Raw genomic sequence first — 13,733 nt, 5'->3', positions numbered from 1 at the left:
TGATTGAAACTGTTGCCAAACAGTTACTCACTAGGGTCAGTTGAGTGCACTTGTGTGGCTGTTACCACTACGCTGTGCTTAGAGTAAACAATTTTTAAATAGTTAAGTGTGTTTGTGTTTAAAAACAAGTGATTTTTGTCATTGATAGTTGGTGAGAAATAAGCAATAAGACAATTTGGAACTGTTTTGCTTACTGTGTTACTATGTTTTCAAGCTTTCAGGCTTGGAGATACCAGAAATGACCAGAAGTGAAAATGAAGCAATTTCACTACTTCAACAAGTTCAAAGGCAGTCCATTATCTGCCCTAGGAGTCTGTGCTGATTTTGTTCATTTACAGTCAATCAAAAGAACAGGGCACCGTACACTGGATGAATTCCTTCTTTGATAACTATTAGAAACTAATAGACAGTTTTATGGTACTGGAGTAATATTGGTAAATTTGTTCTGTATTTCTTCTAAGTACATAAAATGTTACCCAGTTTGTCTTTTTCTTAAATACCTTTATAACTATTTCCATGAAATTTTGGGTAACTGTGGCAGCTGCTTAAATAGACCAAAATATACTGGTCCCAATATGCCCCAATTAACCAAAATCTAATGTTTAAGCTTTATTACAGATTTTGGAGTTATGAAAGGAAAATCTTATTTGACTGCTGGAGGTCTTTGAGCAGTTGATAAGTGGAAGAGATATTGGACACCAGTGAATGAGGTGTATTTGGGTTTTTAAGAAGGCTTTTGATAAGGTCGTATACAGGTGTCCAGAGTCCATTATTTGTCCTGGAACTAACAGTAAACAACTTCTAATTAGATAGCAAAAATTGCCTGTTACCATTTTTTTCAGTCTGTAAGAATCTTATGAAATATATTGTACATCAACTGCATTTCCTGCTCATTAAGGGTGTGGGGGCAATTTTTAGTATGTGCTGGCAACAAGGAACCATTTTTAAAAATCATATTAAAAGGAAAATCAGAACTAATGTGCATTAAGCCTATAATGCTGATGACCTCTGTTCAGGTGGCAACCAGATTTCTATCTCTGGGTTTTTGTGAATCACGAGTCATCTTCTAGGAGTGTTCGAACATGAACAAAAGCTTGTCATATATAGGAATAAATAATTTGCTGGAGAAACTTAGCGGATTGAAATTGTCGATGTTTTGGGTCAAAACCTTGCATCAAGACTGCATAGGTAGATTGCATTTGTTTAACTCTGGTTCCGCTTTGATAAGAACAAAGTAGTAAACTCCATAATGTAACATTGAGAGATTACATTTGTCTGGCACCGAAATCTGTACTGATATAAGAGAAACACTGCAAGAATACCGTTTGGAAGAGGTGGTGGACATCAGGCAGGTGAACATAGTGAATTTTATGTTGGGAGTTTTGCAATGGCAAGGAAAGGTTTGCATGAGAGAATATTTATTTAATGCTTCATAGATCTGGAACCACCACTGAGAATTGATCTTTCAGAGGACTATCTTAGCTGTCTAAGACTATCTTGATCTTATTTTTCTATTTCCTCCCGTGTGGCCTGCAGAATTTTGTAATGTGCAAAAACACGACAAAAAACCAAATCCAAGCTCAGGTAAATCCAACCATACCAGATCTGTCAGGCACCAGAAATGCACGCCAATGATAAGTCCAAGCAACACACATCAAAGTTGCTGGTGAACGCAGCAGGCCAGGCACCATCTCTCGGAAGAGGTACAGTCGACGTTTCGGGCTGAGACCCTTCATCAGGACGAAGGGTTTCGGCCTGAAACGTCAACTGTACCTCTTTCTAGAGATGCTGCCTGGCCTGCTGCGTTCACCAGCAACTTTGATGCGTGTTGCTTGAATTTCCAGCATCTGCAGAATTCCTCTTGTTTATGATAAGTCCAATTTCATTTTATTGTGTCCTGGTTTCTGAAAGGTCAGTCTCCACAAGAATCATAAGGCTAGATCAAGAAAAGACAATTATGTCAAGAAGCTACACACAAACTAGCTTCATACCATGACTGTGATCACTTGCAATTCAAGAACTGGAAACTTACTTTGTTAGAGGGTATGACTGATTTTGGAACTACGGCACAACCAGTTCTTTGCTCTGGGTATAATATTATAAAAGATACAAGTGCCTAACTTTTAATCAGGAGCCAGCATCAGAAAATTAATGTATTGGTCTACTTCTGCAAAAAGAGGATCCAGCTGTTGCTGGGATACTGAGTCAGTTGTTCCAAAAGGAACCAAATTTCAGTATCATATTATAGACATACCTTAACCAGATATACAGTGGATTCCAGTTAATTGGGGCACATCAGAACCAATACATTTTGGCCCAATTAAGAGGCTGCCCCAATTAGCCAAAGTTCCATGGAAGTACTTAAAGGCATAAAAAAGACAAACTGCAATTTAACTGAGTAACAAGTTAGGTATTTAAAAGCAATACAGAATAAATTAGAGCACTACCAATACTACTACAGTATTATAAAACTGTATTAGTTTTCAAGTTATCAAAGGACGAATTCATCCATTATACACTGCCGTATTCTTTAGAAATGACCTAGAAGTTCTTTAGAAATTACCCAGGGTAATTTTTTGGCTAGTTTCAAATCCTTTCATGCCATCTTGGCAAGGGTCTGAAATTTTTTAAAATCACAATAAAGAATAAAATTATTAAATATCACTGCTTTAAGAATTAGTGTCCGTCCGCCCAAATGGATAACATAACACAAGCACACACAACTGATGTTATTTAAAATCTGCTTGCTCCAAGCATGGTGTAGTGTCCAGGTCACAAGTGCATATGACTGACTCTAGTTAGAAACTGTTCAGCAATAGCTTCCTGGTCAAATTCAGCAGTAAAAGTGCCCCAAATAAATGAATGAAATTCTGGCTATTTTCTTAATTAGTTTTTATTCTTTAAGAGTTGTCACAAATAAGCAGTTGCACTGATGAATCCAATGGCCCAATTAACTGGAATCCACTGTACTATTTGTCTTTTAAAGCATATTTAAATGGTCCCATTGGAAATCAGCACTTAGAACATAAAACAGTATAGCACTGGAACAGGACTTTTGGTCCACAATGTTGTGCCAAACCAGCTAAAAAGTAATAGAGAAAACAAAAACTATTCCCTCCCACCTACACAAAGTCCATATCCCAGGCACCTGCCACTTTCTGAGTAAAAAGACATCCCCTTTGAACCTACCCCCTCTCACATTCAATGCATGCCCTCTGGTATAAGACGTATCTACCCTAGGAAAAAGAAACTCCTGCCTGCTTTATCTATGTCTCTCATAATCTTATAAACCTCTATCAGATCTCGCCTCAGCCTCCACCACTCCAGAGAGAACAACACAAGTTTGTCCAGCATCTCATGATAGCACATGTCCTCTAAACCAGGCAACATCCTAGTAAACCTCATCTGCATGCTCTTCAAAGCCTCAACATCCTTCTTATAGTGGGGTGACCACAACTGTATGCAATACTCTAGGTGTGGCCTAACCAGAGTTCTACAAAGTTGCCACATAACCTCTTGACTTTTGAACTTAAATGTCTCAACTAATAAAAGCAAGTATTTGAACTTGGACCCCAAGATCACTCTGCTCAGCCCTTAACAGTGTACCATCTCTTAGCATTTGCCCTACCAAGGTGCATCACCTCACATTTATCTGGGTTAAACACCACCTGCTATTCTCTGCCCATGTCTACAATTGATCTATATTACGCTGTATTCTTTGCTAGTCTTCTACACTATCCACAACTCCATTAATCTTGGTATCATCCACAAACTTATTAACCCACCATTTACATTTTCATCCAGGTCATTAATGTACACACAAACAGCAGGAGTCCCAGCACAGATACCTGTGGTACACCACTAATTACAGACCTCCATCTCCAATAAATCCCTTAGACCACTTGTGATAGTATTAATAGTGTTAGAAATAAATCCTGAGCATTTTTCAAACTGCTACTCCATCTGCAAATAGGCATAAAACGGCTGCATAAATGTAAGTTATCTGTGGCCAAGTGAGAAAATGGATTTTTTTTTTTAGTTCTTTTACTTCTAGTTATGTCAAGTGTTAAAATTTAATATTTGGTGTTTGGTGATCTTTAGTCAAGAGTAACAGCATGGACATAGGTCCTCAGGTCCAACTCATCCATGTCAACAAAGATGCCCATCTAAGATAGTCCAATTTGCCAATGTTTGGCCCATATCTCTTTACATTTATTTGTCCAAGTTGCCTTTTAAATGTTGTCTTCATTCAGTTGTAGGAGAGATCAGAATTGACTGTTTCCAATCTAAGTGTTGCTCTTTTCCCCACTGACAACACCGACCTCCCATGTTACTTGTGTAATAAATCATTTCGTATATCAGTGAGCTTGCTTTGTATTAGCACTAGAATCACTGGACTACTTTCTGCCTTGATCCATTGAGGAGCTAATATAATTGAATAGATCCACCTGAATCAGACCAGTGTTAAAATCTACCACACGTGTAAGGTTTTAAAAAATGCATTGCTACAGTGTCTTTGGCCACTGAATTCCCATTATTTTCATGCCATTTAGCATTTCTCTGGTGTATTTGATATAGCTGTTACTCCCAACAAAACAGCAACATCTGTTCTGACGTGGAAGATGAATTAGCAGAAGAAATTCATCTGAACATTAGATGAGTAACTGAATATTTCAAATATTAGCATAGTAACTGAATATTTCACATAACAGTATAGAAACTAGACATTTTAAATATTAGCATAGACAATTCTGAAACATTTTAACCCCACAAAGTTCAAAGGGAGAATCAGCATCTACATAAATGTACAAAACAAAAGGCCTCATGCAAAGCCTCCTCCCTTAGACTATAATTTAGGCCTGCTCGGAAGCAGTCAATTGATTTCATACAAATATGCTTGGCAAACGATGCATGTTGTTCTCTTAATCCTCCCCCCCCCCTACTTTTTCCATAAGAGCTACTGCAAAGTTCACAACAAACTGAACTCAAATTAGTGGAAGAGCAATAATGTGAACAACCAACACATTGTAGCCCTAGGATGAAAATTTGAAGAAGTAGCACAACAAAGACTATAGTCTTAACTAAATTTAAAGTATATAAATAAAATTTATAGTTGCACATTTAAGGGAAATTAATCTTTGAGCATATCAAGTTTTCTGTTATAATCTGATTGAAAGAGATTTAATTTTAAATTATCAGTAAGGAATTCTTTATAGGCAGGTGACCAAGGAGATCAAATAGTTTGCCAGTGAAATCTTCACAGCAGAAAACAATTCACAGTGGCTAAGATCAGTTTCACTTTGTGCGCGATGTAGTAATAAATTCAAAATTAAAAGGAGTGTTCAGCATGCTTGGAATGAGTTTTACGCCAATGCGAACCACAGATAATTAAGAACATCTTGCTCCAGTTCCAAAGAATTCATTCTTGTTAGCCACTCAGAATTCTAAATTTCAAATTCTAAATTTGTAAGGCCTTGTTATCTTGGTTGCACTAAAGGTAATAGTCATAGTAGTCATAGTCATACTTTATTGATCCCAGGGGGAAATTGGTTTTTGTTACAGTTGCACCATAAATAATAAATAGTAATAGAACCATAAATAGTTAAATAGTAATATGTAAATTATGCCAGTAAATTATGAAATAAGTCCAGGACCAGCCTATCGGCACAGGGTGTCTGACCCTCCAAGGGAGGAGTTATAAAGTTTGATGGCCACAGGCAGGAATGACTTCCTATGACGCTCTGTGCTGTATCTTGGAGGAATGGGTCTCTGGCTGAATGTACTCCTGTGCCCACCCAGTACATTATGTAGTGGATGGGAGACATTGTCCAAGATGGCATGCAACTTAGACAGCATCCTCTTTTCAGACACCACCGTGAGAGAGTCCAATTCCATCCCCACAACATCGCTGGCCTTACGAATAAGTTTGTTGATTCTGTTGGTGTCTGCTACCCTCAGCCTGCTGCCCCAGCACACAACAGCAAACATGATAGCAGTGGCCACTACAGACTTGTAGAACATCCTCAGCATCGTCCGGCAGATGTTAAAGGACCTCAGTCTCCTCAAGAAATAGAGATGGCTCTGACCCTTCTTGTAGACAGCCTCAGTGTTCTTTGACCAGTCCAGTTTATTGTCAATTCGTATCCCCACGTATTTGTAATCCTCCACCATTTCCACGCTGACTCCCGGATGGAAACAGGGGTCACCGGTACCTTAGCCCTCCTCAGGTCTACCACCAGCTCCTTAGTCTTTTTCACATTAAGCTGCAGATAATTCTGCTCACACCATGTGACAAAGTTTCCTACCATAGCCCTGTACTCAACCACATCTCCCTTGCCGATGCATCCAACTATGGCAGAGTCATCAGAAAACTTCTGAAGATGACAAGACTCTGTGCAGTAGTTGAAGTCCGAGGTGTAAATGGTGAAGAGAAAGGGAGACAAGACAGTCCCTTGTGGAGCCCCAGTGCTGCTGATCACTCTGTCGGACACAGAGTGTTGCAAGCACACGTACTGTGGTCTGCCAGTCAGGTAATCAAGAATCCATGACACCAGGGAGCATCCACCTGCATCGCTGTCAGCTTCTCCCGCAGCAGAGCAGGGCGGATGGTGTTGAACGCACTGGAGAAGTCAAAAAACATGACCCTCACAGTGCTCGCCGGCTTGTCCAGGTGGGCATAGACACGGTTCAGCAGGTAGACGATGGCATCCTTAACTCCTGGTCGGGGCTGGTAGGCGAACTGGAGGGGATCTAAGTATAGCCTGACCATAGGCCGGAGCAGCTCCAGAACAAGTCTCTCCAGGGTCTTCATGATGTGGGAAGTCAATGCCACTGGTCTGTAGTCATTGAGGCCACTGGGGTGCGGCGTCTTCGGCACAGGGACGAGGCAGGACGTCTTCCACAGTACAGGAACCCTCCGGAGCCTCAGGCTCAGGTTGAATACATGGCAAAATACTCCACATAGCTGAGGGGCACAGGCTTTGAGCACCCTGGTACTGACACCATCCGGTCCTGGAGCCTTGCTTGGGTTGAGACATTTCAGCTGTCTTCTCACCTGTTCAGCCGTGAAGCCCACCGTGGTGGTTTAGTGTGGGGGAAGGGTATAGTCATGAGCGCAGGGTGGGGGACTGTGAGGAGTTTGGTCTTTAAATATAACAACAATCCTATGGCCAGAACATGACACCAAGAGATCTTAGACATTGACCCATACTTGATAAAGCAATAATGTTCGATTTAGGATCATCTAAGACTTCACTGGTTCTTGGCTTGGCAAAGTACAGCAATTTTGGTTTGCCGAATGACTACAATGTAACCATCTACTATATATATCATGGCTATTATATGTAGATGATACATATGGGTGTGTGTTGAAGTAGATGAGCTTCTATGTGACTGCTTTGAGTTAGTAGACAGATCCATGCTCTAAGACTCAGAAGAGTGTGTCAAGGACTGTGCACTACAGAGGACAATCCTGATAGCTGCAGGCCAGAAACCATGGATGAACCGGGAGATCCACTCCCTACTGAAGTCTAGTTCTGTAGCCTAACCCTAACCTTTACAAGAAATTGAGTTATGATTTCCATAAAGTTATCAGGAGTGCCAAGACTCAAGGCCATGAGAGGCTTGTGTCAGGCATTTTCGTGCCTTACAAGGTGTAGATTGGAAGTCAGTGTGGGGCGCTACTCCTCGCACAGACACTAGAGCAAAGTGTGGTTAAGTGCCTTGCTCAACACACAAACACGCTGCCGCAGCTGAGGTTTGAACTAGCGACCTTCAGATCACTAGACGAACGCCTTAACCACTTGGCTACATGCCCAGCATAAACCTATTTCCAAAATTGAGTCCCAGGCCAGCCTTCAGTTGTGGTGGGGGTTACGTGCAATAACAGACTACAAAACAAATCAGGCAACATCACCAAAAACAGCACATACCTTCCTGATGAGGTTAAAACATTCTACACTCATCCACCCAGACAGCCTCCAATGCACCTTAACCCACTATCATCGTTGTGGACCTGACATCAGTCTTCCGCAGAATGAACCTGGGGAAAGCATCTGGCCTAGATAGCATCACCAGCTGCGTCTTGTGTGATCCTGTGCAGATCACCTGGCAAGAGTATTTGCAGATATATTTAACCTCTCTGTGCCTCAATCTGAGGTTCACACTTCTTTTAAGAAGTTCACTTTCATCCTGGTACCTAAGAAAAACAGGTAACCTACCTCAATGACTATCGTCCAGTGACTCTAACATCTACCATGATGAAATACTTTAAGAGGCAGTCATGGCATTGATTAACTCTAGCCTCTCAGTCAACCTTAAACCATTGCAATTTGTATACTACTGAAACAGGTCTATGGATGTCACCCTCTCTCTGGCCCTACACTCATCTCTGGAACACTTGGACAGTAAAGACACTTATGTTAGGCTATTGTTTATTGACTACAGCGCCACCTTCAATATTACAATTCCAGGCAAACTCATCACCAAACTCTTGAGATCTGGGAGGTAACGGCTCAGTCTACGATGGACCTTTGACTTCATGACCAACAGACTGCAATCAGTCAGGATAGGAAGGAACACCTCTGCCACAATTACTCTAAACACTGGTGCTCTACAAGGTTGCTTCCTCAGCCCCCTACTCTAATCTCTGTACATTCATTAACTTCTGGTAATGGCCCCAACCCCCCCCCCCATTTTCCATCCCCTTTTCCCTCTCTCACCTCATCTCACCAACCACCTTCCCAGCTCTTTACTTCATCCCTCCCCCTCCAAGTTTCACCTGTCACCTGGTGGATCTCTCTGGCCTCCCCCCACCTTTTAAATCTACTTCTCAGCTCTTTTTCTCCAGTACTGCCGAAGGGTTTCAGCCCGAAATGTCAATTTAACTTTTTCCTATAGATGCTGCCCAGTCTGCTGAGTTCCTCCTGCAATTTGTGTGTGTTGCTCAGATTTCCAGCATCTGCAAATTTTCTCTTGTTTGTGGTTTCCAATAATCTCTTATTTGAATCACAGGCTTGCTGCATATCAGATCCACCCCTTATTTTTAAACAATAAACTCCACTATGCAGGTCCCAAGTCCAGCAGTGAAAGGAGGAGGGTTGGGAATGGGGCTAGCAACCCCATCCCATGAAAAAAAAAGCTAGAAAAATGACAACAGAAGCTCCAAAGACCTCACCCCTAAGAAAGAAACGGTCTGACACCAAGATGGGCTACATCTGAGGACATCTTGAAAGCCTGGCCCAGGTGAGATGCTGTCGACTGCATATGCCTCAGTAGAGGTAATAGGCTTAATTAAGTACTTAGCTTAGATTGCATAAATATATTGTCCAAAGTTTGAAGGAAATTTCACAAGGAATAATTGACAAATAGAAACTATGGAATGTTACATAGAAATAAAACAATAAATTAATGGGGTAAATGAACATGAATCCACACACTCCTTAAGTGATGCCAACAACACAGCTGCAACCATTCTCAAGCAGTGCACTGCAGGTACTTGCCTCTCTAGGTGAAGCAGGTTCCACTCATTTACTCTAAACCCATGTTCTCTAGTCTTTACTACCTCTGATATGATTCCTGCAATCTATCCTATTTATATCCATCATGATTTTTTTATATACCTCAATCATTTCTGCTTGCAATCTCCTCTGCTCCAGGGAGAAAAAAACCTAGCTTCCCCAGTGTCTCCTAATAACTGAACAGCTCCACCCTATAGGCAACACAGTGGCATATACACTCCACACACACTCCATCACTATCAGATCCCTTCCTTATACTTCAGTGACTAGAGTTGTACACAATACTACAACTGAGTTCTAATTGGGATTTTTATAAAGTTGGAGCATAACCTCTCTACTTCTCCATTCGATGCACTGAATAATGGAAGCAGGTATTCCCTTTACCTTCCAAATCACATTGTCTACCTGCATTGCCAATTTCAAGGATCTATGAACTTGTACTCCTATGTCCCTTCGCTCCTTAATATTCCCCAAGACCCTACCATTCATGGTATATATCCTGGCCTCATTCGTGCTCCCAAAAGGCATCATCTCACTTTTGTCTGGATTAAACTTTATCGGCTATTTTTCAGCACACGTCACCAAAACATCATCGTCCCTCTGCAGTCTAAGATTAACCTCCGCACTATAATTCTGCCCCTTTTCATGTCATCATAAACTTACTGATCCATCCTCCCATATCACTCAGAGCTCTTTATTCGATTTTAAACTAATTTTCCTCAGCTTTGAATACAAAACTGTTCTAATTTGTTTCATTCACGTCCAAGAAATATCTACATCTCTCTGATTAAAGAATAGGTAATGTGGTCACATATTTCTAATATTATCTCATTAACCTGAAGGAATTTTAATCAACCTTTCTTTTCTGCCATTAAATATACAGCTGATAAAGCTAAATGACCTACATTATGTACTGCCTTTAAAGTACTTAAGACACAGTTTCACAATGAAGCCAAATATCAAAGGAGCTATTAGGGATAAGACAAAACTTTGTTCATAGACAAATTTTATGGGAAACAAATAAAACTGAAAATGCTGGAATCTAATGTTTAAGAGGTTCTTAAAATGGAGATGAGAAAGTAGAGATCCCAATATCTCAAAAATCTGACGAGGTTTTTTTAAAAAAGGAAATGATACAGAACATTGATGAAGGCAAAGCAGTATTCATGGTTTACATGGATATTGGTAAGACTTTTGCAAGGTCCTACATAGTATGCTGGTCCAGAAAGTTAAGGCACAAGGATTCAATGACTGAGTGATCAGTGGTAAATGGGTGTTTTTCTGACTGGAAATCTGTAATAAGTGGTATACTGCAGAGATCAGTCATGGAACTGTCATTTTAATATATAAATGACTTACTATAAGAATGTCAAGGGTGTGATTGGTAATTTTGTAGATGGCATTGAAATTAGTGGAGTCATAGATAGCAAACAGTTGTGAAGGAATGTGAGTTGAAAGGTCAATTTATGATAAGACATTTGGAACAAATGCTAGGGACTTTCAGAATGTTGATAATGGAGATCTTGGGGTGCATATCCATAGCTCTCTGAAAAGTCGCAATACAGGACGAAAGGGTAGTAAAAAAGATTGCCCTCATAGGATGAAGTACTGAGCATAAGAGTTGAGATGGCACCTTTCATTTGTTCAGAACATTAGCTAGAACGCATTTAGATATTGTGCAGTTTTGGGCACGACAGAGCAAGAAGCATGTGATAACAACAGAGAGAATGCAGAAGTGATTCACTGAGATGTTGCCTTGATGATGGGGGCGGGGGGAGTTGTGGTTATAAACAAAGGTTGGTAGACTGGGTTTATTCTTACTGGAACGTAGGAGGCTGAGGGGTGACTTTAATGTTATGAGAGGCATATATAGGATTGAAAGTTAGAATCTTTTTCATAGGGCAGGGGGATCTAGAACTACCAGGCACAGGTTTAAGGTGGTAGAGGAGAATTTAAAGGATATCAGAGGGGTACATTTTTCCCACAGAGAGGTTGGTGAATACCTGGAATGAGTTGCTAAAGGAAATGTTGGAGGCACATACTATTACAGAATTTTAAAGATATTTGAACAGGATAGGCATAGAGGACTCTGAGCCTAATGAAGGCAAATGGGATTAGACTAGATGGACATCACTGTTGGCATGGACATGGTGAGGCAAAACAGAGGGCATAGAACAATACAGCAAAGAAACAGGCCCTTCAGCTCATCATGCTGACCACAATACCAATTTGAAATAAACCTATCTGCCACCACGTTATCAATACTCCCCACATCTTCTGCATGTTTATATACCTAAATGCTTCTTCAATGCCATATAGTGTCAGCTTCCATAACCACTCCCGGCAGCATTTTCAACTCATGTACCACTTGCTACGTCAAAAAAAAACTTACTCTACACATCTCCTTTAAACTTTCCTTGCCTCATCTTAAAGATGCATCCTCTAGTTTTTTGATATTTCTACCTTGGGGAAAAATAACTATTCAGTCTATGTATGTTTCTCATAATTTTATAAACCTTTAGCAGGTCCACCTTCAGCCTCCAACACCTTTAAGAAAGCAATCCAACTTCTCCCAACATCTTCTATCTAATAGAGTCTAATCTAGGCAGCATCCTGGTGAACCTCTCCTAAACATTCTCGAAAGCCTCCACATACTTCTTGTAATAGGGCAACCAAAACCAGACATAATATTCCAAAATGTTTGATACAACTGCAACACAACTTCCTTACTCTTATATTCAATGCCCACAAACGATGAAGGCAAGCATGCCATATGTCTTCTTTATCATCCTTCCAGAGCCTCAATATCCCTCTATACATCAATTCTGCCAAGAGTTGTCATTTACTGTATGTTCACCACTTGCATTTGACCTCCTAGAGTGCCATGCCTTAGACATGACTCAATTAAACTCCATCTACCAATTTTTCATTCATATCTGTAACTGACCAAAATCCTGCTGATCCTTTAACAACCTTCATTACAAACTAACAAATCAACCCATCTACATTTTTATCCAAGTAATTCACAAACAATAGGACCCAGCACCAATCCCTAAAACATCATTGGTTATAGATGTCTACGCAGATTAAGACCCATTGGCCACTACCCCTGTGACTTCTAAGGCTGAATCAATCTTAATCCAGGCTACATGTCACTATGGATCTCAAGCATCTGAAACTTCTGAATCAGCTAACAATGATGGACGTTGATGAATGCCTTTTTAAAGTCCATGTAACAACATCTACTCCCCTGCTTTCAACCATCTTTGTCACCTTCTCAAAAACTTGCATCAAGTTTGTAAGAGATCACCTCCCACACAAGGCAGTGTAGGCCATCTCTAAATAAATCCATGCTTTTCCAAATGTGAGTAAATATTATCCTTAAGTATCCTCACCTATAGTTTCCATAAGGCTATAAGATATAGGAGCAGAATTAGGCTATTTGACCCATCAAGTCTGTGCTGCCATTTCATCATGATTCATCCAATTTTCCTCTCAACCCCAGTCTCCTACCTTCACCCCGTATCCCTTCATGCCCTGACCAATCAGGAATTTATCAACCTCTGCCTTAAATATACATAAAGAACTGGGCTCCACAGCTGCCTGTGGCAAAGGATTCCACAGATTCACCACTCTCTGGATAGAGAAATTCCTCCTCATCTCCGTTCTAAAAGGACGCCCCTCTACTCTGAGGCTCTGTCCTCTGATCTTAGACTCTCTCACCATAGGAAACTTCCTCTCCACATCCACTCTGTCAAGGCCTTTTCCTTTCTACTGGTGGCCTGTAATTTCCTGGATTATCCCTATTGCCCTTCTTAAACAAAGGAACAACAAAGGCCACTCTGCTACAAACACTAATTAATAGAGGAGCTGACTACACAGACTTTGGTTTCCAGTACTTGCTTAAGGATGATGAATACATTATTGTGATATTTGCTTATCTATTATCTTAGCAGAGACATTAACCAGTTTATTGTAAACAAGTTAATGCCTCCATTTCAATATCAAATCAACATTCATATCATAAGCAGTGATTCTGGGCAATCAACTGCAAAGATCTAATGCACCAAGATACAGTAGTATTTTCCTTCAACTTTTATTTTGTCATTGCAGCTGGCTTTAATGTGTCTATCACCTCCTACAAAATGAAATCAAGCGACATAAGTGACAACAGGCTTTGCTTCCTGCTGAGCTCAATACCTTTTATGCTCAGGA

At 40.5% G+C, this 13,733-nt stretch overlaps 1 protein-coding gene across 2 annotated transcripts in view; it reads right to left on the bottom strand.

Annotated features, from left to right (window-relative positions):
- Positions 1-13,733, bottom strand: part of fer (fer (fps/fes related) tyrosine kinase) — a 141,353-nt gene that overhangs the window by 57,353 nt on the left and 70,267 nt on the right. The window lies entirely within an intron of this gene.

The sequence above is a fragment of the Mobula hypostoma genome, chromosome 16 (genome assembly GCF_963921235.1).
Source record: "Mobula hypostoma chromosome 16, sMobHyp1.1, whole genome shotgun sequence".
NCBI lineage: Eukaryota > Metazoa > Chordata > Chondrichthyes > Myliobatiformes > Myliobatidae > Mobula > Mobula hypostoma.
This window is presented reverse-complemented; position numbering and strand designations above follow the sequence as displayed.